Below are 26,848 nucleotides of genomic sequence, written 5' to 3' on the forward strand. Positions count from 1 at the left end.
ATTATTTCCCAAACTGTATCTTAACTTTATATCAAGGAATTACCATTTGACCAGGGTTAAGTTTTGCAAATCGTGAGAATTTATAGGTAACAGTTATTCACAAAGGCTATGTCAAAAGAAATGATTGTCACAGGGTGTTGAAGATGACTGATTAGTACTATAGTTCTTTTCATCAGAATTTTTAAATGCTGACTTTCCCTATTGTAGGCTTTTATATTACTTTTCAGAAATAAAAATTTAATTAATATGATCAATTAGCATCAGCGCAGTATGGTAGGTAAGGGCATAGTCTTCGGAGCCAGGTATCCGGGCTTGAATCCTGGCTCTGCTGCTTTCTACATGTAAGACCCCGAGCACGCTATTTAGCCTCTGTGCCTCGGTTTCTTCTTTCGTTAAAAAAAAAAATAGATATAGCAGTATTTTATGGTGTATGTCTGAAAATTGAGTTAATGTTTGTAAAGCTCTTAGAATAATCCTTGGAACATCGTAAACTCTATGTAAATGTTTTTCCTGTAATAAAACAGGGAAATGAATAAATTCTCAGTGAACAAAGTTCTCACAATCCTGAAAATTATAAAGAGGGAAGCAATGAATTACACACACTGAAAGAAAAAAATCTCATCACCAAGATATAACATTCTGTGAAGCATTATTTCAGAATTTTCTCTGAATATGTATAAAAATAATAGATCACAACCTAGAAAGGAAAACAACTTCATAAGACGTATTATTGCACATGGTTTTTAAAAATCAAAAAGCATTAAATACAATTTTATTTGAATTTAATAGATGAAAGTGTAATTGATGGACTTGGCAAACTTCGGATAAATGGTTATTCAACACCAGTTAATATTTAACAAAGAACCCTTCTTTTAAGAAAAGAGATTATAAAAATCATTAACATGTTAGAATCTTTATTTTTTTTTTAAAGATTTTATTTTTATTTATTTGACAGAGAGACACAGCGAGAGAGGGAACACAAGCAGGGGGAGCGGGAGAGGGAAAAGCAGGCTTCCCGCCGAGCAGGGAGCCCGATGCGGGGCTCGATCCCAGGACTCTGGGATCATGACCTGAGCCAAAGGCAGACGCTTAACGACTGAGCCACCCAGGTGCCTCAGAATCTTTATTTTTTTAATGTCTCTTTTAAACTACTTGCTCCAAGAAGTGAACTGATTAACATTCCCATTCATTTTTTTATCCTCCCCCTCACCAGTATTTCCTCCTTTCATCTCAGTGATTTAACCAGAATATATCTTGAAATTAATCCTGATTGGTGTGTTTTGTTGTATTTTGCAGCTTCATTTCTCCCTTGCGTCAGTGGGCATTTGTGATCACTTTTCCTGGGACGTGTGTTCATGACTCTTTATTTAAAATATAAGAATTACGTTCATGTGGAGTCATTCTCTGTCATCTTTCCGATCATTTTCATTCATTTTACTTCATTTTTTGCCTCTGTAGTTACTGAGATTACTCTTACTGATTCTCCTTCTCATTGATTTGATTTTAGACTTGAGCTTAGCCAAAAGGCGGAGAAGCAGTCATTGATTGTATTTTTAGGAGTGTCCGTTGTTTCTCATTGTCACTTATTAGGTAGGACACAATGCTGTGCGTGCTCTCAACATTTTCCCTTGTCCACTACTTATCTTGTCATTCCCATTGTATTATCTTTTTTCTTTCTTGAGATCTGATTTTGTTTGTTACATTTACATTTTTGGGAAGTTATCTAACATGAGGCAGTTGCAAAAAAAACTTCTCTTGCTTGAGTTATCTTTTCTTCCCGGACTGGTTCTTCATTTTTCCTTTGTCTGTCATTCTCTTCTGACTTATGATTTCTGCTGCGCCATGCGTGTAATTGGCATGCTGTTTCTTCTCATCTTGCTTCTGCTCTGATTCTAGCCCTCTCCTTGGTAAGATTATAGGTAAATTCTCCTCGACACAGCCCCCATTTATGCTGTGATCAATTTATCATCCTGTTTTTGAGCCACAGGCGCTAGACCCAGCCGTTCTGCAGTGTGGGGGTGTGCGAGGGGCAGAGGAGGTGCTCGGCTGACTGAGCACCTGGTGTTGGCTCTCTCTTCTGAGATCCTGTTAGGTGTGACTCCACACAGTGCTTCATCAGGCCTCAGCTCTGGGAGCTGGGCCCTGGAAACTGGCGAGTCCTGGTTAGCATTCCTTTTACTACTAAGATGTTTCTAGGACATGTAGGGCCTTCTAATGTATATTAAGGGGTTTGCCTTATTTTTTTTTAAAGATTTTATTTATCTATGTGACAGAGAGAGACCCAGTGAGAGAGGGAACACAAGCAGGGGGAGTGGGAGTGGGAGAAGCAGGCTTCCCACGGAGCAGGGAGCCCAATGCGGGGCTCGATCCCAGGACCCTGGGATCATGACCTGAGCCGAAGGCAGACTATTCACTGACTGAGCCACCCAGGCGCCCCAAGGGGTTTGCCTTATTGATTTAGTGTTTTAGAATTTCCTATTCTTTCCCTTGGCCTATCTACAAATTGGAGCAAATTCAACGAAAACTCTGAATTTTTTCAGTTACAAATCTTCTGTAATAATGTTTCTTCCCTTTCTTTAATTGCTGCACATATTAAAAAAAAATCTATCCATTCATCCTTCCATCTGCCCATCAATGTTTTAATGAAAGAAAATTCTGTAATACTAATTTATTTTGCCATCTTTAGTCCCATTTTATTTCTCTCTCTCTTTTTTTTTATTCCCCAGTTCTTTTTTCTTAATTGCCCCTGTTATAATATGGCTTGGGATTTGGTCTATTTGAAGTAAACAATGCAAATAAATTTCATGTTTCTTGACTCCAAAGATTTAAACAGTGATTTAAAGACACTGCTTTTAGCCAAAATACATAAACAACCTTGAACCTTGAGGACTTGTGAATTATTAGATACCTCTGTGAGGTCAGTGCAGTAATCCATTACAGTGGATTATCCAGTCCATTATCCAGTCCATTACAAGGGTGAGCATGAGGGGACTGGAAGCTGAGTTGTTCCTGACAGATCTTTCCCAGGGAGAGAGATTGCACCATCTCTTCGTGCTTCAGGATATATTAAGTGTTGCTTCAGTTCATACTGATTAGAAACACAGAAGACTTTTGGGAACAATTCTAGAATTTATTCTGATGCCTTCAGTGTTTAGATGTCTAAGAAGTATAAGTATGGTATAATGGAATAATCAAAGATTTTTCTGAGTCACATAGACTTGTATTTGAACCCTCGATCTATTAGCTGTGATCCTTTGTAAATTGTTTTCATATGTCCTCTATATAACATAATGATAGCTATTTGCAAGGATTAAATTAGATTGTTTAAATGTGTACAGTACTTGAAACATTGTAGATGCCCAATAAATACTGTCTTCCTCACTATTCATTTATGACTATTTTTAGGATTGTTAGCGACTGCCTGTCCGTTCCCCTATACTGTGGTAGAGAAAAACAATAATTGGTCTTTTTTCTCAATACTGTCTTAGGCCATTATAGAGTTTGGCATCAAGGAGAGCAAAACTTGAGATTTGATCTGTTCTTCTGCCTAATCACCATGCTGTCCTGGGGGTTCTCAGGACCCTGTTGCCTCTTAGAGTTTGACACAGTCTGCACATAGGCTCTTGGTCCCAAAGGTGCAGTTAAAAGGACGGTAGTTAAGAGCTCAGATTTTGGAATCAGACCTCCTGAGTTTCATTCCAGGCCACACCTGCTTGTACTTTGGTCATGTTACTCTTACACTCTTGCCTCAAATTTTTCAGCTGTACAATGGGAAAATAGTTGTGAATTCATACGGTTTTATGAGTACTAATTGAGCTAATTCATGTGAAATGCTTAGAGTGATGTGTGACTTCGGGGCACTTTTAATAAATGTTATTGTCTCTTACTCCTAGAGGATATTAATAGGGAGACTTAGCTCAAGATTGTTGACTATCTCCATGGCGAGGTAGAAGGAACCGCTCTCTCCATGTAGCCCCATCTGATGTGGCAAATACGGCCGTGATAGCACATTTCACGTTTTATCACGCCTTACAATTTACCTATTGTCTCCTGCTATTAGCCTGCATATCTTAAAGGGCAAATACTTCATTATTCATCTGTGGATCTTTGACACTTAACACAGCCTAGTATGTAGTGTGCTTGATACGTGCCATGCAGTGATTAGGAGTGGAAACTCTGCAGTCAGCCTACCATGGTTTAAATGCTGGTTTGCTCGTAGACTAGCTGTGTGACCAGAGGGCAATTACTTAACGTCCCTGTGCCTCACTTCCCGTTTGGTAAAATAAAGATAATTATATGCCTACATCATTGGGTTCAGCTCAGGTCATGATCCCAGGGTCTTGGGATCGAGTCGCACGTCAGGCTCCCTGCTCAGTGGGGAGTCTGCTTCTCCCTCTGCCCCCCACCCCCACTAGTGTGCACTCTCTCTCTCAAATAAATAAAATCTTAAAAAACAGTAATCCATACATGTGCATTGATTAGAACAGGGCTTGGCCTATTTTGAGAGCTCAATAAATAATAAATTTTTAGACAATTCTCTATTGTTGTAAAATTGAATTGGTAAATAAAAGGAAAATGATAAGCGATGTTATGGTCTTACACATATATATGAAAGTTTCAAGTTCTTACTATCATGGGAGGATTAGAAGAGATTTCCTTATGACCAGAACACGTACAGAGTCCATATTCAAAAGACTTTCTTCATTTCTTTTTTTCTTCCTCTGGGAAGGAGCTGTTTTTGATTATTTAATATGAACAAAGGCAGGGAAATCTCCGGGTAGACATTCTCTTCTCTGCTCTCTGAGTACCTACTCAAAATCCCACAGCTCTCCTCTGAGTAGGCCTGCTACCTCTTCCTAGCATCAGACTCTCCTGATATCAAGACCTAAATATTTTCCTAGAGACATTAGTCTTTCCCATTGCATTCTTTATTGACTTCACAGATTGGGCTTTACCCAATGAAGAGACCCACTGGCTGTTTCAGGTTGCTGAGCTTTAATTTCATGGTCCACTAGGATGAAGATTCTTTGATGTTATTCCTAGTAGCCATTGGAATAGGGTGAAGCAGGGTGAACAGAGCAATAGAGGAGATTTATGTTGACTTGTAATTTCTAATAGCTGGCAGTTTGTGGCAAACAATAATAGACAATTCCTTAGTGGAACAATTTTAATCAAATGCAAGCAGTATTACCTTCTGATTTTTTTTCTTGACTATTTTCAATTTATATTAGTTCTCGGTATCAGTGGGTCAGAGTTGAGACTATTACAGTTTTAAAAATATTCTTATTTCCGATCTCTCTTTTATCTGTGGACAACATAAATATACATGCGTGTTTTCTTTTTTAAGTGAATGAGCCCAAAGAGGTCAATTATTTTGAGGGCAGGAGTCCTACCATTTATTTCACCATCCCTCGCATCTAGCGTAGTACCTGATATAGGATAAGCACACTCAGTACATGCTTATCAACTGAATGAACACACATTTTCTGTAAGATAGTACCTTTCTATTCACCTAGCATTTTTTGAATATTTGTTCTAAGGCTAGTAGTAAGCAGTTTCTTGCTCATTTCCCAGCTAGTCCTCATCACAGTCTTCCCATGGATGAAATCTGTTAGTCTTCTTTTATAGAAAGTGAAAAATAGACCAACTCGTTTAAAGTAACATTCCCAGGACCCAAATTAGGGTATATTTATAAATGAAGATGGCAAAAGAATTCAGGATTTCTTATGTTCTTTCAGTAATACAACTTCATGTACATATAGAAAAGGCAAGCTCAGTGAAAGCACTTATATTTGCCTGAGTTAATTGTGCAAGTGGATACCTGGGAACTCTAGAGCAGGAAGTCTGCCAAAGTGGTGGGAATTAGCTGTGTGTGTACACATGCCCATGTAGGCATGATTGTACATTTTAGGTGAGTTTTTGTAAGTAAATGATTGGTTAGACTGGAGGGAGGACCCAGTTGACAGAAAGAAGGTTAATAAAGATCTTAAATTCTAGGCTCAAAAGTTGCCATTTTATGAGAATGGGTAAATTCAGGATGGGATCTTGAGCAGTGCATTAACAGTATGAATAATGCATCAGAAGGGTGTTCTGATCCTTACACACTGTAAAGGTCTTCCGGTGAAACTTAAAGCTACTGCCTGGCCTTGGTTTGCTTCTGGTTCATTGTACTTCATCGCATTGTGCTGACTTAGCATAGAGGTCTTCTTTTTCTCTTGCATATCAATATTTCAAATATTTAGTAAACTTTTACATATGTTTGGCCTGATATCTACTTGAGCTTGTGTTTCCAGAGCATAGTCCTAAGCAATCAGCAGTCCCTAAATGACGGTCCAGGAACTTGTGAGGATGCTCACAGCCCAGTGAGCTGGAAGAATTTCCTGAAGGACTAGAAGCATATTGTAAGACCAGCTTTTAGGATCCTTGTGGTTTGTCATGCATTCCTGAGTAAAATAGATTGCATAAAATGTTCACTTAATCCAACTTTGTTTCATGCCTTTGGGGAGGTTATATCCCACTGTAATTATTATTAGCAGACCGTACATCATACCTTGAATTTAATCAACAGAAAGGTAATTACAGACGTACAGGATTTAAAATTATAGCCTCACCAGAACGTTTAGTCTCACCAGAACGAACAGTTAGCAGAGAGGGGATTTTGAGGCCATGGATAACCTAACTGTTGGCCTAAGGAACACTGCCAAGTGGGAAACTATACGTTCTGTTTTTCTGTTGCTATTGCTGTAACTAAGTCCCTTTGAGACCATAATTCTCCATGATTTAGTCCTTTTTCACCCCATTCCTTACTCTCTCTTACACTTTATGTTCCCAGTGACACTGTATAGAATTTTCCATAAGTTCTATGCTGTCTCTTGCTTTAGTATCCATAATAATACTGTCCTTTCTGCTGGGAATGTTCTTTCTTCTCCTCCTTTCAGATTCAACTCAGTTTGTCATCTCTTGGAGTCTTCCATGACCATGAAGATTAGGCACGTCCTCTTTTGACCCAATAGTTGGTTCTCACTACTATTTTTGTAATTGTCATATATCTACTTTTCATGTATGTATGTGTGTGTGTGTGTGTGTTTTCTTTTCCAGGTTGGAGTCTCATATTTTTCACTCTCAGTGTCTAAAATAATTGTAGGCACCATCTTGGGGCTCAATAATTGTTTGTTGAGTCATTAACTTCAGGTAGTCCCCATTGCATGAGGAATTCCAACTTAAATATTCAAGGAGATGTTTTTGGAAGACTTAATAGACAAATCTTTTTCCTCCATCTTAACTGATTAGATCCCAGAGTTCTGTCAGGGAGACAACAGGGTATGATGCTTACGTAGCAGAGTAAGGTCTTCATAATTTTCAGTTGCTAGTAGGGAATAGTAAAGTCATAGGCATAGGTGAGGGCCAGATACAAAGTGTTGGTCACGACACCAACATTTAGTCTGGGAAGGATGATTAGAGTCTTAGGGATGCTGGGACCTCATTCGTGCATGACACCTGTGAAAGTTAGATCCTTTATAAAATTTAAGGTAAAAAATCTGGCAAAAGTTAACTGGGAGACATGGATGGCAAGGCAGTGAAATGATGCAAGGTGGATTCAGTACATTTTTGTGGACAGATGTTTTTGAGCATTTTTTGGACGGCCTAGTGTCCTGATCCTGAAGAGTCTACCAGGTTTAAAATTGTGGTGATCATGGAGCCTTGATCTGACAGGATCATGGCAGGCTAGAACATGCCAGTATAAGGAGGAGGGGTCTGATTCCGGCCAGAGTCCTTTGTAGGGTTCCATGCTGAGGGCTTCTGGGCTTTCGGGATTCTAGCCTATGAATGCAGACTTGAATGACCAGTGTGGAAAGGCTGTGTTGGGGGTTAGAAGAAAGGAATTGAGATTCCAGAGAAAATCTCCAGTGGTCATTTTCTTGGGGTCCATCCAACATGGTTGCTGGAGATGTGGCTGTGGTTAAAACTCTTGATAACACAACAAATAGACCAGAAGGGACACACCTGAAGAGATTCGCTCAGTATGTGTTAGATGCAACCGTGACTTCCCGGGACCACCTTCTCCTGCTGTGCTTTACCGTTACAGGTGATGTTCTTTCCTCCTTGCTGAGTTTCTTAAAGGAACCATGAAAAGGGCCCCCCAGACTTAGAGCCAGGTTACCAAAGAAAGTCTTCAGCAGATCAACTCTGTGGTGTCACATACAGAGTATCGGGGAGGGCCCTGTGACGTACATCATCTTTTATGGTAAATATGGGAAGACACAAATCTTCTCAGCTTGGTGCTGCCATGGATACCGTTTTTGCTTTACTATGTGTCTGTTGGAAACGGGGGCTCCTCACCCATCTGACTTGACTTTCTTCCTGCTCTAGCTTCGACAGCAGCCTCGCTTGCTTAGATCATTAACTGACATTATTTCTTCCGTCTGTCGCCCTATTCTAATCATGCTCTATAATTTTTTCACATATTTTAGGACTGTGATTCTACTTGACTGTTTAAAACTTTTGATGACTACAAGGTGACTTTTAATTTGTTTGACAATACCCATTAATTAGTATAATTTTTTTTAAGATTTATTTATTTATTTGAGAGAGTGAGAATGAGAGAGAGTACATGAGAGGGGGGAGGGTCAGAGGGAGAAGCAGACTCCCCGCCGAGCAGGGAGCCCGATGCGGGACTCGATCCCGGGACTCCAGGATCATGGCCTGAGCCGAAGGCAGTCGCTCAACCGACTGAGCCACCCAGGCGCCCTAATTAGTATAATTTACTGAGTAAATACTTTGTCACCTGTGTCCCCGACGCCCCAGGAGGGCTTGCTTTTGTGTAAGCTGTCCTCCGGGAGGCCGGATAGAAAAGTCATAAACTAAAGAAAACCTTGGGATGTTACTGACTTGGTAAAATCTAGATTGATAACTGATAGTTCATATTTTGATAAAGTTCTGAGACGTTCTCTCTACATATCTAAAATACATGGAAAAATTAATATAAATACAAAGTGCCAAAGAAAAAATTAAAAAAAGAGTTTGTCTAGGTCTTTAAAAGCCTTTTCTTAAAAAAGCTCTTCCTTCTCCATGGGAAGCACGGAGGCCCAGATTTGTTAATTGAGTTCTCTTGGACTGAGCAGTTAGTCAGAAGTCAAGTCAGGCTGAGACAGCAGGGCTCCTGTCTCCACGTTCTGGAACCAAAGAGCTAGCCGGGGTCCTTTATCTGTGCCTCCCAAGTTTGAGCTGAGAGTGTGAAAGAAGTTCCATTCTTCATAATGAAAGAGTTTGTTTCTTCTGTGTAGTGTTACAGTTCCTTTGTAGCTCTAAGAATCTGTTGTAGAAAATATATCGTTCCCAACTGCAGCAGCAGAAACGATAAAACACACGGAAACGCTACAGTTTTTCTAGGTTACCTGAGCTGCCAGTGTGCACAATTGGAATAGACTTCCTCTTTGGGGCTAAAACCTGGGTTCTGTAACATTCTTGGATTTCATGCAGCTCACTCAGTTTTAAAGTATGCAGCGTGTATACTGAGAGGCGTTTCTGTTTCTCTTTTTTAAGGCCTGTTAGGAAATTGTGGAGATGTTAATTGAATAATTTAGGAAACACATTAGTACATTTGAAGATCGGCTTGAAGATCATTAGAAATTTGTGTTTTGTCATTAATTCACTTATGTAGAAAAATCTGGAGAAAGCAATGCCCAAATAATCACGCATCAAGCTATAGTAAAAAAAATATTGCTAGTTGCTAAATTGTTTTAATTTTAATTTTCACGTTGTTGTGAGTTCCAAAGCAATCTCTTATGATCTTTATTACAACCTATTTCTCTTCTTAAATGCCTTTCATAGATTTTATTCCTGTTTTCAAAGGTTGAACAAAAGCCCCAAGTAGACAGGCAGGTAAGCTTTATTAAGCTTTACAGTATGTAATATATTTTATATTATGCCTTAGCCTGAGGCAGACGTCGTAGTGTGGGAATTAGGTCTCTTACTGACAGCGTACGACTGCTCTGTCTACAGGCTTCACATACAATCACAAATAATGTTGCATTAGGCAAAGAAATTAAGTAGAAATGTACGTTTTACATTTCTGATGCTGCGTGACACATTCTGCCTGCATACCTGTGCCTTTGGTTATAAAATAACATGTGATAGGGATGAAAGTTAGCTGAAGAATTACTTTTTGCAATTGGAATTCCCCATTTTTGATGAATTGGAATTAGTTTTGAACGCATGCTGTGTTGAATAGAAACTCTCAGGAGGTAAGTGCAGAGTGTGGCTTCTTCTGTCCTGTACCATCCTTAAGATTTTCCCCAAACCTTCAGTCTTGCCCCCTTCACTCCCGTGAATGAGCTACAGTGACTATGTTATCTCAGATAGGGATCCTTTAGGAGATATTTTCAAGAAAACGTTTTCCAAATGGCTTACTTAACTAAAATGTTACTTCCCCATCATAGATTGCTTTAATTTTTTACATATTAAAACAATAAAATGAATTATTAGGAAATTAATATCACCCTGTGTTGCTTATTTCTTCTAAGCATTTTAATACTGTGATACCTTGGATTGTCATGGAAATCATTTTATCATATATTGCGTATTCTACTGAAGTGCATTTTTAGAAACTGTTTGACTTAGTCAGATATGACTATTTCAGTTATTTCTTCATTATCTCCTAGTTTAGCTGCCTATTTTTATATAAGAAATCATTTCTTATTGTTTCTATTGATTATTTTACTATTGAGACCCGAAACAAAAATAATGGAAATTTCCACTGGGATGGAAAAAATGCTAATCTTCACAGGAATGAGAAAAGAAGAAATAAAGGCTGTGGTGTTCATCCTAAAGCCAATTATAAAGTAAAACAGCAAATTTGATTGCACAGTTTACCAGATTATTTTGAAGGCTTTAACAATTTAACAATTATTAGGTATTTCCCTGTGTCTGTAAGCTCGTCCGTGGTTCATGGATTTTACGTGTCCAATCCTGCTGTTTCTGGAAATAACTCTCTACTTCAAAATGTATTCTAATCCCCGATCAAATTGTTCGAGTTCAAGAAAAATCATCATCATAATAAAAACAGCAGCTGCGTTCCAAAACTAATTTTTCTTCTTGAAGAGAAGGGGGCATGTGACTAGCAAGCTTTGTCAGTCATATGCTGGCTTTTAAACAGTTATGGGATATAGACAGAGTTGATTTATTGTAACTTTTGAACCGAAATTCACGATCTCGTTACCCCTGCTTCAGGTTAGACCACCCCTCCAGTCCACCTCCGGAAGCGACTCCAAACCCTCTGTCTAGCTTCCCCCGACGTGCTAACCGAAGATAGTTGCCGAGTTTTGTTGTTAAATATTGGAATGTTTAATGATATATCAAATAATAGCAATAATCCTAACGTTCGGAGCGGTAGGCATTGTACCGGTCAGTATATTATGTGTTATTTAATCATCACAGAAATTCTGTGAGACAGTTGCATTATTCTCATTTCTCAGTGGGGAATTTAGGTCCAGAAAGGTGAATCTACTGGCCCAAGATCGTAAGACAGGGAGCTCCAGAGCTGGGGTTCACATTTAGGGCCGACTCATTCTGGAGTCCATTGTCCATCTCAATTAGGGATCAATGAAACATGAGGCTAATCAAATCATCGAAAGGCTATGTGAACTGTTTTATGAAGTACTAATGACGGTTTTCGTCCCCTGGGGGGTGATTTGGAGACACATAGATGACTTTTTGGTTGTGGCAATGGTTATGAGGGGTGCACCTGGTACTTGGTGCTCTTGGTGGAAGTGGAGGTAGGGGGAGTGTTTGGCAAGGGTGCTGGATGTCCTGCACTTCTTGAGACAGTTTCATCCAACCAAGAGCTTCCGCATGACCTGCTGAATTTTGAAATTCAGATATACATGAAGGTGAAAATGTTTTCACTTTTATCGGAGCCTAAAGCCTAATCCCACCTTACATGTATGCGCACAGTGTTTTAGTTTCTTGCATGACTTTAATATACACTAAATTTTCAAGGATGCAATCACCATACAAATTGGAAGGGAGAGCATGCTTTTTTTTTGAGGGGCTGGAGTTTTGTTAAGTGTTGTTCATGGATCGCAAACTGCTTGTGGCATTTAGGATGCCAATAAGGCTCGCTCATACCTTTCTGTCTTTGAAGCTCTCACATCCCCGTGATTCTACTTAGAGGGGCAAGAATCTGCTTAGTCCATCATTTTACCTAGGATAGTCATGCCTGATAATTTATACAATGTAATGCATATTTTTTTTCTAAATGGTTTTCATTTACTTCTCCTGTAAGTTATAGTAAGAGCATAATATTGTCCTTTAAAGAAACTAAGTGGGTATTTAAGTTATGTTATATGCTAACTTCATTTTTGCACAAAGTAAGTAAAACAAAATATTACATGAAATATTTAACACGGTAAAGGGTGTTGGGTCTGACAGGCTGAAAACCACGTGTTATTCCGTCCACAGGAGGAGCAGGTGATCAGGTAGTAGCAGCCGCTGATTATGAGAGCAGTCCCTGTCGTATCTCGGGTTCTGCCGAGGCTCCCTTGGTGTCTTTTTCTCTGTCCCTGGTAGGAATGTTTCAGGGTCCTTCAGTATTCCAGCTGCTTATTCATTGCTCAGTTGTATTCTAGGGATGATGGTGGTCTGGAGCCTGAGAAATTATGTTTAAATGCTAGTTTCCATGCTTTTCACTTTGGAGGCTGCACAATCCTTTTCAATTTTTATGAAGCTTGTTTTCTTCATTTAAAATAAAGCTAGGAGCCATTTATCTATCTGACAAGAGTGTGGTAAACAAGAAACAATAACTATTTGTCTATAAACAGTAACTGGCAATAACATACATACACATATATGCCACAGAGCCTGACAGTTCTTCGTTATTTTATTATCATTAGAGTTTTTCTGTCTTTGCTGACATCCTTAGAAGCGTACTTGCACTCTGAAAGCTCTCGTCGGTTCACTTGAAATTAATGACATGACACAGTTAGTCCTGAATCCAACCCAGGAGATAGTTCTCCACTCCCGTAGCCCTGTCCGCGTGTGCGTTTCTCGTGTTCTCTCGTTCCGCGCGCAGCCTGTGATGCGCCCTCTCTCTCAGGAGCCCCCGGCCGTGTGACTTTGCCGTGGCCCCTTTTGCACTTCTGTTGATGCTCAGGTGCTTCCTGACATGTAGCTCACCGGCCCAACAGTTTTCCCTGACACTTTGCTGTCTGGGGAGTGGGAGGGTATTTTGTCCTCTTGACAAAGGAGCAGGATATACTCTTTTCCTAATTTCCATTCCCAGCCGGGAAACCATTTCCACAGGTTTCAAAACAGGCTCATTGTCTCATATGCAAATGATATCCCAGCCCCAGAAAAGCAGCCATACTTTGAAGTCATTGAGGGAATGTGGAAGGAAGGTGTGACAGCTGGGGGCGCAGATCGCATAAACCTTTCGCCTTTTACACAGCTATTTTATTCTGAAACCTTCACTTAGGGTCATTTCATGTGAAAAAGTATACATGGAATAGCAGTCCTTCAGCAGTACTAATAACGACAATAACAATAACAAAGATGGTGACCCTTTCTTGAGTCTGGGTGTCAGGCAGGTAGTTAATCACTTAAATAATGATTTAAGTTAATTCAGTTCAGATTAAGTTAAGTTAATTTCAGTTCAGATTAAGTTAAGTTAATTTCAGTTAATATATAATGAATAAGTAAGGTAATGAATGCTGCCCCCATTCTACAAATAAGGAAATGTGCCTATGTCCACTTGTTTTATAAACTCCAGGACTGAGATTTGATCCTAGGTCTCTGTGACTCCAAAACTCCTATGCCTTACTGTTAGGATGGAAATGCAGATGTCCCCGTTATAGTATAAGAAGTTCAAGTCTGTAACTTTGGTCATGTCACTTATGAATGAATAGATTCTTCCAGTTGCTGGGTTTAGGAAATAAATTGTTAATTGACCTTTTATTGACATCCATAGTGACTTTATAGACATTTCCCAAAATGGCTTTAAGTGAACAAAATTTCATATGTCTCAGAAAAATACACTGATAAAGTAGTAATTCCAAAACCCAATGCACTGACGTAACAGAAAAAAAAATGAAATAGCAATTTTGATTGTAAAAGCATAGAGAAATTGAATTCAGCTTCAAAGGGATGCTGTGAAGGACTTTAAGGGTACCACCAAGATTTTATTAGACCACAGTGATCTGCTTTGGAAGTCTTTGAAGGTAAATACCCCTATGAAACTTGAAAGCATACAGCTTAGAACCCAGAATAAAACTGCTTGGGACCTCTAATCATCTACTTATATGAATTTTTGAATTGCAAAAGAAAATCATATTTGGACATTGTGCGTGCATGTTACTCAGAACAAACCACAGAGAATTGAGAAATTGTTGAAACTTAAACTAGGTCTCTCCATAAACAAGCTCATCTTGATTAGATAAAACATTACTCTCTCCTTACGCAGTGGAGACTTGTGTCCAGGAGCGTGGGCCTAACCCTTAACCATGCAGCTCATTGGCTGGGTGGCCTCGGGCAAGTGACTTAACCTCTTAGAATCTAGATGTTTCCATCTTTACACCAGGGTACCAGTCCCTACCTTCCACTATGGGTAAAGATGAAGTGAAATTAATAATGTCAAGTCCTGGGAATAGTGAAGAGCATACAGTGTATCTTCAAGAGATCATTATGAAGTATGCTTTTTCAGATTCAGAAATTCAGCAATAAAATCAGACTGTTTGAGATGCATCAGAGTCCAGAGAAAACTCCCAAGTGTCATTCTGCCTGATTTTATTCTTAGCATTCTTTTTCACTTAACATTTATTTTTCATCCCAATATAATGCATAGAACATAATAGAAAGGACTTATTCATTTGTCAGTTCTTGTGTTCTCCCCTTTATTTGGGAAATTAGCTGATACGTATTTTGAGATACAAAGTATATTTTTGTATTACAAACTCTTGCCATAGAAAGTTTGAAAACTTGGAAAATAGAGAAAAAAATCCCATTCCCATTACTCCAAAATAAGTCTTTTTAAAAAATGTATTATTTTTAAAGATTTTATTTGAGAGTGCACAAATGGGAGTGGGGGGTGAGGAAAGGGCAGAGGGAGAAGGAGAAGCAGACTTCTCAGTGGGGAGGGAGCCAGACCCCAGGGTCCTGGGATCATGACCCGAGCAGACGCTTAACCAACTGAGCCACCCAGGCACCCCCCAAAATAAGTCTTTTTAAACATTTTTATGGGCTTCTTTTCATTTCTTTTTATGTATTTGCGCATGGTTAGTTGAATAAATATTTGATTAGCCATTTAACAGTCCTGAACCATTAACCTAGGACAGTGATTCACTGCCTGTTTTTACTCCCCATTTTCACAGTATAATTCAGGGCTTATCTTTCAATCCGCACAGTTACTGACAGTGTATAGGAGCATAGATTTGGAACGTTCCTTGCAAGTTATTCACATAGTTCCTTTGGTTTTCTTGCTTCTTCCATGTAAATGGGATTAATTTCCTTTGACTCTCTTTGGAAGTCTCATATAAAATGTCTTTTAGCTGTGATTCTGTGCTGCCTCCCCCCCCCCCCGATTTTTGGTGGCTTGTGGTCTCCTAAATGTGGGTCTTTAATCTGGCCAGCCCACCTCCTGTTAACCGGCTCAGGTACTAGCAAAAACCATTGGTGTGCTTAGCTAAGGCCTGATTCAGCCTCCTTAAAACTACTGCAAAACCTCTGACATTCTGGACTATGTTTGGTAATTTTACAGTCACTTTTCCTGTTTTTTTCCTATGGTGTATGCTCACGATTTACCTTCTTTTATTACGATATGTGCAAATAATTCTACTCCATTAACACTGATCTAACCAAATTGAATCCCCACCCCCATGCCCCAGCCCCCAATCCTCCACCCCCAGCTAAAACTTTTACCTGAGTCTTGAGCTGTGCCTTAGGGAAGCTTTTATTCTGATCAAGCTAGTAATTCTGTTCGTAGCCAAATAAGATCTTCCTTCCAGAATTGTATTATAGACTCCTGTCCTCCTGGTATCAAAATCAAGTCACTTTATAGGGAATAAAAAGGAGCAGCTGGGAGATCATAAATGCCAAGTCTAATTAAAAAACTTTTCATTTTCAAGTACTCTATATACATGATTGTGGATTCTCTGTAAATCTAGAGGTTTCCTAATTACTCTGCTTAGTAATATCAGGGCAGGCTTCGTTTCTGCCTGGAAGTGTAGATGCCAATCCAATTACTGTTGTTTCCCCAGTGAGGATTATTAATCTACTGTAGGATAGTTCTACAAGCTAAGTATCTGGTTCACAAATCTGATTTCCATATAGATTTCACAGTTACAGTCTTGTTTACTGAAAACACAGCATATTTGGGAACTATGTCACAACACATAGACTTGGGTTATAACTTGACAAGCAGGGCTCAATTATACAAGCCCCAAATATTCAGAATTTGTGAAATTCTAGTGTTGTAAGACACCATAGAGATCATCTGTCCCTTCTGGAGCCCCATAAGGGAAGTTACATATCCATAATCACAGATCTAGTAAGCGGTAAAGCCAGGCCTTGAACTCAGATCACCTAACGATGTTGGACTCTGGGTCCAGCATATACCCCTCCAATTAGATTTGCTTTGACTTATATCCCTTTCATGTACAGATTCTGGGAGCTGGCTCTTCTCGCTCATATATTATAAGTAAGGCAGGAAAATATATCTGACCCCATTCTATATCAGAATTTTATAGAGAGCTAGAATAATATTTTGCATGTGATTTGTATTAATGAGGGAACATTGCATAATAAAAAATAGAAGAATGGTAATTGGAAAAGATTTACTGTTCACGAAGCAAAGCATTCATATTTTCTTCACAACACCAAAAGGGAACCGTTTGTCCTTAGTTTGTGATAAAATTGTGCAGTATGCTTTGGAACAACCTTGGAATTGAGGCACCTGAAAGGTGTGCTCGCTTTGCTATTTCAGCTACTCAACACTACCACCCGTGTTCTTGTAAATTCTACTTACTAAGTGAACAGCATCCAAATACACTTCTTTTATTTGGCCTTAACACAGATACCGCACATCTGCTTTCATGACTTTTCTTGATTTTAAGAATTATACTTTTATTTACAGAGCAAATGTAAAGGAGGTAAACATATACTTTCTGTTTTCTTTCAAAGTTGGGTCTTTATGCAGTGTAAGAGTCAATACTCATAGAATGTTTTTGTTTGAAAATGTATCTAACTGAATGCATCGTAACATTAAATCACTTTTTACCTTATAGATAGGCTTGATTGGTTTAGTTTTTTTTTTTTTAAGATTTTTTTATTTTTTATTAGAGAGTAAGCACAAACAGGGGGAGAGGCAGAGGGAGAGGGAGAAGCAAGCTCCCTGCTCAGCAGGGAGCCCGATGTGGGACTCGATCCCAGGACTCTGGGATCATGACCTGAGCCGAAGGCAGATGCTTAACCGTCTGAGCCACCCAGGCGCCCCTTGACTGGTTTAGTTTGCAGGGACTTTGTTAGATTCATCAGCCTAGAACAATTTTTGTTGATTTTCCTCTTTTCTCATCATGGTATTAACTAATATAGTCCTCTTAAAGCCCTAATCAGCTTAGCACAGGAAAGAACATGGGTGATAAGAGGGGAAAGGAGTCATATGGCATTGCCTAACTGAGGTTCCTGCCTTCCTGTGACCATCAATCAGGTTTAGACTCCTGAGGGATATTGCATAAGGGATAAATAAGCAAATATCCTAGTATTGTTCTAAAGCAAGGTTTATTCCATAAGTCCATGATACTTTCTTAACATTGTGATTTAGATTCCATGATCTAGTAAGGAGCTGGTATAACATAGGGATTGAGCAGTTGATATTGAAGCTGAAATGGAGAGTTTGAATTCCAATTCTATTTTGTATTTTTCATTGGACTTGCATGTGATTTTAACCCTTTGGGTCTAAAATATTTACCAGCTTCCTAGAGTTGTTGTCAGAACTAAATGGGGTAATCCATGCAGAATGCTTAGCACATGCATGGGACAGGGTAATAATAGAGTAAGGTATAATGAGGATGAGGAGGATTCAGAAGGAACTGCTTCTAACCTTAAGCATTGAATCCCAGAGAGCTTGTGTGTAAAACCCCCTTCTGCTCTTGGAAAATGTCCTGCTGTGTTTGCTGGACTGAGTGCCTGCACCAAAATAGGGGGATAGAAAGAGAGGGAGGCATTTGACTGGAGGGAGAGAGGGTTTTATCAGGATCTATAAAATAAGACTGTGTGCTTGAGTCCTGATACCTGTAAAGAATTCTTCATCCTGCTTGTGAGAGTTACATTTCTCTAGGGAATACTGTGGTGGGTGAGGATCTTAAAAATTGTATGGAGTGACCTTTATACTTGTAAAGAAAACTAGGGGAAGAAGGGAAAAGAAAACCTCCAATTGTCAATAAGGACCACAGTGCTTAGGAGCAGCTAACTCTGTCTCTCAAATTGAAAAATACAGTTTATAAAGCATTGAAAGGCTTCCAAAGAATGAAAAAGCTAAATCCTAAAATTTAGTTTTAAGAGGGACAAACGACTAAATATAAGTTTTGTTTTGTTTTACAAAAGGCACTCTCTTTGCGTATAATCTCAGCAAGGACATGGAGTTACAGATACTTTACGGGGTTTGGTTTATTTGAACATATAAACTGGATTCAGCCAAGCGAATATTTTGTCATATGTATCCTAATTTTGTTGTTACAGTGTTTACCAGGAGGGAGACTTGTAGATTTGTTAAGCTCTCAAACATTTATTGAATAACAAGTGTGTGGTAGGGTACCGCTCAATGCCTGAGTACAGAGCACCTTACCTTCTAGAGGGGCAACACAAAGTCTGTTCCCATAGCACTCTGTACACGCTGATTTTAGGGCACACTTCGATAATATTGTCGGGAACCGTCTGGGTATCTGTTGCACACAATGAACTCTGCATTTTTAAGGCACGGTGTTATGCTTTTCTCATTGTTGTTTCCCAGAACCTGACATAGCAGAGCTCCTTTTTAAAAAAAAATTTTTTTAAGATTTTATTTATTTATTTGACAGAGAGACACAGCGAGAGAGGAAACAAGCAGGGGGAGTGGGAGAGGGAGAAGCAGACCCCCTGCCGAGCAGGGAGCCCGATGCGGGGCTCGATCCCGGGACTCCAGGATCATGACCTGAGCCGAAGGCAGTCGCTTAACCAACTGAGCCACCTAGGCGCCCTTACCTTAACTTTTTTAACACCCTGGAGCATCAGTGGATAATGGATCTCAGACTCCTTTCCTACAAGATGAAAAAGTAATCCTGAGGTTTAGGATACTTAGCAAGTAATGAGTGGAAGATCCCACAGCTGAGTGCATTTCCTGTACATATTGTCAGTTCATCATAGCTTCCATATTAGTATCTCATAAACTGCTTATCTCTATCCATTTACAGAACCTCTGTAGACCAGTAGTGACCGGTATAGAGTATGCTTTTATAATCTTGAATGTTCAGATTGGTGAATTGCATTTATGTATTAGCTCTTTTTCCCTCTTCTCTCTCATCCGTTTGTTAATATCTGTGGATATATCGTGTGCATCACATGTAATTCTACAATGTGCCAACGAAATTTGTATCAGTTGTTATTGTGCTTCTCTTTCTATTCCAACTCTACGTTTTCAGTGTTTGTAATTATCATGGGAAAATACCTTCCCAATCTAAACTAAGACATTCAGAGAAAGAGAAAAAAAAAATTTGATGCCATAGGATGAGTGTTGCTTGAGATTTCCCTATCTTTGGCTATACAAGTAATATGATACAGACGAGTTTCCTCATCTATAGATTGAGGAAAGTATTTGGTTTGACCATTTCTAAGGTACTTTTCAAACCTTAAAGTTGATAGCACATTGATGTTCTCTTCATTTGGGGCTTGTTTTTAGACACATTTGTGCCTGGAAGTTGCTTTTGTAAGTATATGGCTCTCAGATTAAATCACCAGTATATATGCTGTCATTTGCGGGCATAGGCAATGCTGATATTTTCAAACACTGGAAAAAGCAAGTGAAAAAAGAGCAAGTAGTTACAAACAATAGTTCTTTATTACGTGACACCAAATAAACAGGTTTACAAAACATGAAGCTCTCTAAGCTGTAGACTGTATTGAATAAACACATTTCCAGGTAAGGAGTTTTTCTATAAATGAATATAAAAATTGACCAGACAGTGCAATGTTTAACACAGTGACTTGAGTAGAGTAGCTGTGTTTCTTACTCTTTGTTCTAGAAGCAAAACCAATATTAGTCATTACTAACATTATTTTACATACTAGCAAACATTAATTATAGATTTGCAGTTAAGAATTAATTTCTCGGGCGCCTGGGTGGCTCAGTTGGTTAAGCGACTGCCTTCGGCTCAGGTCATAATCCTGGAGTCCCAGGATCGAGTCCCGCATCAGGCTCCCTGCTCGGCAGGGAGTCTGCTTCTCCCTCTGACCCTCCTCCCTCTCATGCTCTCTGTCTCTCATTCTCTCTCTCTCAAATAAATAAATAAAAAATCTTTAAAAAAAAAAAAGAATTAATTTCTCAAAAAAGCAATTTTTAAAACCGTTTTTATTTGCTGGAGTGCCTGGGTGGCTCAGTAGCTTAAGCATCTGTCTTTGGCTCAGGTCATGATCTCAGGGTCCTGGGATCGAGTCCCGCATCGGGCTCCTTCCTCAGTGGGGAGTCTGCTTTTCACTCTGCCTCTGCCCCTTCCCTTGCTTATGCTCTCTCTCTCTCAAATAAATAAATTAAAATATTTTTTAAAACATTTTTATTTCCTACTAGAATAGTATATCTACCACTAAACAAAACATAAAAAAGTAAATAAATGAAACTAGATACCTGGTTATGAATGAAATTTAACCAGTTTTTTTCTAAAACATTTATTAAATTACTTTTCTTGAATAGATATTAATCTAACTTGTAGTATTTGCTTTACACTGAATTTGGAATATTTAGAAAACCATCTTCATGATTCTCTTCTTCATGTTATCTGAGTTGACTTAATATGGAATTTGTCCATTTCCCACTCATTGAACAATCCAATATCTGTATTAGCTGTGAAGAGGAATGAGTCATAACCATATCCAAAGCTAAAATCAATACTTTTAGAAACTTCTTACAGAGAAAAAAATGTAGTTATTGAAGTAAGTACCCTAGTTCTGTTCTTCCAGATGTTTGCCTTACACCCACAGAAATGAATGATCTGGTTAAGAAAATTTGCACTTAAGAAATCAGCAGTCAGGAGGAGTAAATGCAAAGGCAAACTTGGGATCAGACGGTCATTGGCCGTGGTCAGAGGCAATGTGGGCAGCAGAGGATCTCTGGTGAGAGTCAAAGACGGATCCTCCTGAGGAGTCCTGAAAGCTCTCAGTCCCTGCTGTCAAGGAAACTGAGTGTCCCATGAACTGCAAATATGGAAGAATGGGTGAATGAGGGGGTTTTTAAATTTTGATTTTACTTTTGTTTTTAAGGGTCTCGTGTTTTAACGGTTAAACCTGAACAATCGACATTTAGTTTTCAGAGTGGAAAATCATTTCTAAGTCTTTTCCCCTGACCTAATAAATTCAGTGCAAATTTATTGAACACTTACACTGTATTAGATACATTTTAAACTGGTTATAGGAAAGATGAATCCAGTGGATCTAAGAACATAGCTGAGAAGTGTTTCTTAGGCATCTTCGATAGCATTTAAAAATTACGTTACGGTAATGGGACTACAGTTTTATGCTAGGAAAATGCATATTCTGGTCACACTGTAACACTCCTTTTCATTTAGGTTCTCAGTAACTGCTGTAGGTAGAGCTCTGGGACTGGACAATGTAAGACATCTGGGCTTAAATATGTGTAGACAGGAGGTCCTTCCATGTTGGCATCCGTAACAGACACAATGACACTTATCCCATAGGGTTCTTTCAGAAATTGAAGAACCTCCTGCATGAAAATCCCTGAGCATTTTATTGGTGTGCAGAATGTTTCTGTGGTTAAATGCATGGGTCAAATAATAACGCGTAAAGGAATTTTTGAAAGTACTTAGAACTGTATGATACTAAAAGTAATACATTTCAAACTTATGTGATAAAAGCAATGCAGTATTTTTAGGGGAAATATATAGTATTAAGGGCCATATTAGAAAACATAAAAATTGAAAATTAATGAACTTATGGCTTAACTTATTTTTGGTTGGGGTGAAATTCATGTAACAGGGACATAATCATTGTGAAGTGAGGAGTTCAGTGGTGCAGAGCACCTTCCTGGATTTGCCAGACTCCATTCTCCCTCTGCTCCTCATTTCCGTGACTCCTGAGAGAACCCCGTTCCTCATAGGCAGTCCCTGTCCCTTCTGCCCTCCACCCAGGCCCTGGCAGCCACCCATGTACTTTCCGCCTCGATGGATTCACCTGTTCTACGTGTTTCATAGAAATGTCATCATAAACTAGGACATCTTTTCTGCCTGTCAAATGAAGTCATTTCTATAAGAATAACATAGGATAATAAACCTAGAGAAATTAGGACAGGTTAATAAAGTTTAAGACCGAAATCTGTGAAATTGAAATCAATGTTACTTAAGAAAAAAAAAATCAAAATTTGTTAAAATGAATCCAGGCATGTGGGGAGAGAGAGAAAGAGACAGGAAAAGAATATTAGAAATAATTACTGGTACAATTTATAGAGACGACTCCGTCAAGTTTTTATGGTGAACTGATGAGACATAAATGAACAGACACTGAACTTGATCACTGTGCAAAGGAATGAGATAAAGAACACTGCAAGATGCCACTCAATAAGCAAAACTAAAGCGCCTGACTTTGTTAGTCACTGGAAATTCGCCTAACCAGTTTGCAAAATACTTGAGCACTTTTTTTTTTTTTTTAATGAAATTGAACATGAGCATTTCTTACTCTCTGGTCATTCTTTTACTAAAAATACACCTTAAGTTTACTGTCATATTGATGTACTGGAAAATGTGCAAAAATGTTCATAGCAGTACTGAATGTAAATGAAAATAGAAAAATAAAGGAAAAATCCCTTGGTACGTCCACACATAATAGAGCGCTGCAAGTAAATGAGGCACATCTATGACGTAAGTGTGGGAGCATCATCTTAAGTGAAAGGCAGGTCACAGAAGACTGCACCCAGCATCCTAGCACACAAAACTCAACCCAGCAGTAAAGGATACACACATTTATGATTCAGAGATGGCTTTGTGATGATCAATACTGAATTTCACAGTGGTGATCATCTGGGGTTCAAGGCCAAGGGAGTAGCACAACAGTGGATTAAAGGTTATTTGTAGTATTCTTTTTCTAAGGTTGTGAGTTCACAATGGTACTTTAATTATTATAATTCATAACTTACCTAAAAGGTGTACAAGTGATATATCAGATTTTTAAATTTAAATTCAGTTAGCCAACATATAGTTTCAGATGTAGTGTTCAATAATTCATCAGTTGTGTATAACACCCAGTGCTCATCACATCACTGCCCTCCTTAATGCCCATCACCTTATTACCTCATCCCTCCAACCACTTGCTTTAAGCAACCCTCAGTTTGTTTCCCAGAGTCCAGAGTCTCTCATGGTTTGTCTCCCTCTCTGATGGCTTCCCATTCAGTTTTCCCTCCCTTCCACTATGATCCTTCGTGCTGTTTCTTATATTCCACATATGAGTAAAACCCTATGATAACTGTCTTCCTCTGATTGACTTATTTCGCTCAGCATAATCCCCTCCAGTTCCATCCATGTTGGTGCAAATGGTAGGTATTCATCCTTTCTGATGGCTAAGTAATATTCCATTGTATATATGAACCATATATTCTTTATCTATTCATTGTTGAAGGACATCTTGGCTCCTTCCATAGTTTGGCTATTGTGGACATTGCTGCTATGAACACTGGGGTGCATATGGCCCTTCGTTTCACTACATCTGTATCTTTGGGGTAAATCCCTAGTAGTGCAATTGTTGGGTCATATGGTAACTCTATTTTTAACTGACTGTTTTCCAGAGTGGCTGCACCAGCTTGCATTCCCACCAACAGTGTAGGAGGGTTCCCCTTTCTCCACATCCTTACCAACATCTTTCATTTCCTGACTTGTTAATTTTAGCCATTCTGACGGGTGTGAGGTGGTATCTCATTGTGGTTGTGATTTGTATTTCCCTGATGCTGAGTGATGTTGAGCATTTTTTCATGTGTCTGTTGGCCATTTGTATGTCTTCTTTGAGAAGTATCTATTCATGTCTTCTGCCCAGTTTTGATTGGATTATTTATTTTTTGGGTGTTGAGTTGATAAGTTCTTTATAGATCTTGGATGCTAGCCCTTGATATGTCAGATTTTACATATTTAAAAAATAAAGTGATAATATATTTAGAAATTCATGAGGACTAAGATAATAGGGGAAATTATTTTATACTGTCATATAGTATGACTAGTAAATCTTAGCTGTTATTGTCACTTTTCTCTCAGAGGTCTTAAAGTTTTTAACTCTATTGGTAAAAACCACTTTACAGGGGCGCCTGGGTGGCTCAGTCATTAAGCGTCTGCCTTCGGCTAAGGTCATGATCCCAGGGTCCTGGGATCGAGCCCTGCATTGGGCTCCCTGCTCCGTGGGAAGCCTGCTTCTCCCTCTCCCACTCCCCCTGCTTGTGTTCCTGCTCTCACTATCTCTCTCTCTGTCAAATAAATAAAATCTTAAAAAAAAAAACCAAAACACTTTACATGGTCCTAACATATATAATCTTTAATTAAAAAAAAAACCAAAACACTTTACATGGTCCTAACATATATAATCTTTAAATTGTTAGTACCACTACTCTAAAAATTATATTGTACCAGTATATTACATATATTATAAATGCATGAAATATATAATACAATCAAAATATAGATGAATAATATTTTTAAATTAATAAGTTTTATATATTAATGGTACATAATTTAATACTAGTGAGTGTAAATTTCTATTTCTAATGGTGCCCTAGGTACTTTAGAACCTTTTTATTTAACTTCTTTATAGAGTGTTTAGATATTTATTGTCTTCATTTCATAACGTGGGCTGACAAAAAACTCATTTTAGGACAAAAAGAGCATCAATTCTTACCTGCTTTCATATGCATTATTAGGAATTACTTTTAACGTATAGTTTCTTTACAAAGTTACTTTAAAGCTAATTGTCCATTTTTGGAGGATTAATTTCAGGAAACCTGACAAAAGGATACATAAATCTGTGTGATGGTTACAATGCGTAGCCATGTGCTCAAAACCTGTGGAGGTGTGAGGTCATCCACACCTCCAGGAATGACCACTCTTTCCGAAATTACCAGCGTGTGTTCACATGAAATAACCAACAGAGGATTCATGTTTCAATCAGAATATTAAATGTCACAAAACTTTTGTCTTTAAAATTTGGATGAAAAAAAATTTAAGTTCTAATACTTTTTTCCTGCACCAAGTGATTGTTTTGCTTGTCTTCACTTTTGTTCCTTAATTTTGTAAGTGAAGAAGCCTGGCTGACCACCCAGCACCCAGAACTCAGGAGTGGTAGCTTTTACTTTAGGGGATCACTTGTTTCCCTTTCAGAGTTTCAGTAGCCTGCTATATAGAACCCATTTGGTTCATGTATTCACTCAGCTGTTTATCAAACCATCTGTGTTTCAGGCAATGTGTTGGGTTGTGAAGAAGCATGAGACATAATCCCTGGCCCCGAGAACCTTTCAGCCTGGTGGGGAAAGCAGGTAAGTAAAGCAATTTAATGTCATTTGCTAAGCACTATTTTGAAGATATTCCTATGATGCTCTGAAGTCCGTTTACCTTCACAACCCTCTGTGAGGTCAGTAGGATGCCTACTCTTATTTCATTATTGAGGTAAAAACACTGAGATGTTATGGATTCATGTAGGCCCTCATACTGTCAACTAACTGTTCTAACCCTGTTCCTCCCACAGCTTGGTACTTGCTACGTTGATTACCTAGACCTGAGCACATCTGAGGGAAATGTTCTGCCTTTCTTTCAAAATCCCATTTATTTTGTTCTTTATGAGGATCTAAATGTGAAATTCCATATGGAAAAAAAAATCCTGATGATGTAAAGAAGGAATCATGTTGATAATCTACATGATGGGTACATGAGGGCTCATGAAGAAATAACGATTGCAAGACATCTCTGTAACAAAATGTTTTAAATGATCATCTTGAGCTAAGCTTCACAACCTCTTCTCAGAATGTAGCAGGGCCATCATAAAGAACTAAGTTCAGATATTAAGGTATCATTAGAAATCTGTCTTGCACCAGCTGGGGAAAAACAACAACAACAACTTGTTGGGTCATTTTAAGCCTGACTTTTGTGATGGTGCAATGGGCATTGTCCGCATTTTCCACTCTTGCATTGCATACTAGTCAAGACAATATAACCATATTTTCAGAAGCACTCAAGGTAGCCAGAATTTTTAAAAAGAACTGTTAATCACCCTAAAGAAATTGCAATCATTAATTAGTAAAGAAAGATCACAGTAATGAAATTATCATAAAATTTAAAGAGCATGAAAAGAACTTCAAAAACATATTTTATATATTTGAAGTGTAATAATGATTTCCTAATAAAACCTAAAGCTCTCTCAATTTGAGTATAATCTCTTCTCATGAGCTACAGCTTTTCGGTCTGTATGAGAGATTTTCAGGAGAGAATATTTCATAGAAAGTGTTTTAGCATCGAAATTTCCAAACCATCAATCTCTTCTTCATTTTCTCACATCATTTGGTTACATTCATAAATCATCTGAAATGTTAAGCTGAGGTTATTATGATCTAATGTGAAGTAAATCACCACTGAAA

At 38.5% G+C, this 26,848-nt stretch overlaps 1 long non-coding RNA gene across 1 annotated transcript in view; it reads left to right on the top strand.

Moving 5' to 3' along the window:
- Positions 1-25,751, top strand: part of LOC118013164 — a 67,893-nt gene extending 42,142 nt beyond the window's left edge. The window contains exon 3 of the long non-coding RNA XR_004679942.1: positions 25,677-25,751. This is a non-coding gene — a long non-coding RNA (uncharacterized LOC118013164). The remainder of the gene's footprint in view (positions 1-25,676) is intronic.
- Positions 25,752-26,848: the final 1,097 nt, after the last annotated feature.

Source organism: Mirounga leonina, unplaced genomic scaffold (genome assembly GCF_011800145.1).
Source record: "Mirounga leonina isolate KUSES-001 unplaced genomic scaffold, KU_Mleo_1.0 Mir_153, whole genome shotgun sequence".
Classification (NCBI taxonomy): Eukaryota; Metazoa; Chordata; class Mammalia; order Carnivora; family Phocidae; genus Mirounga; species Mirounga leonina.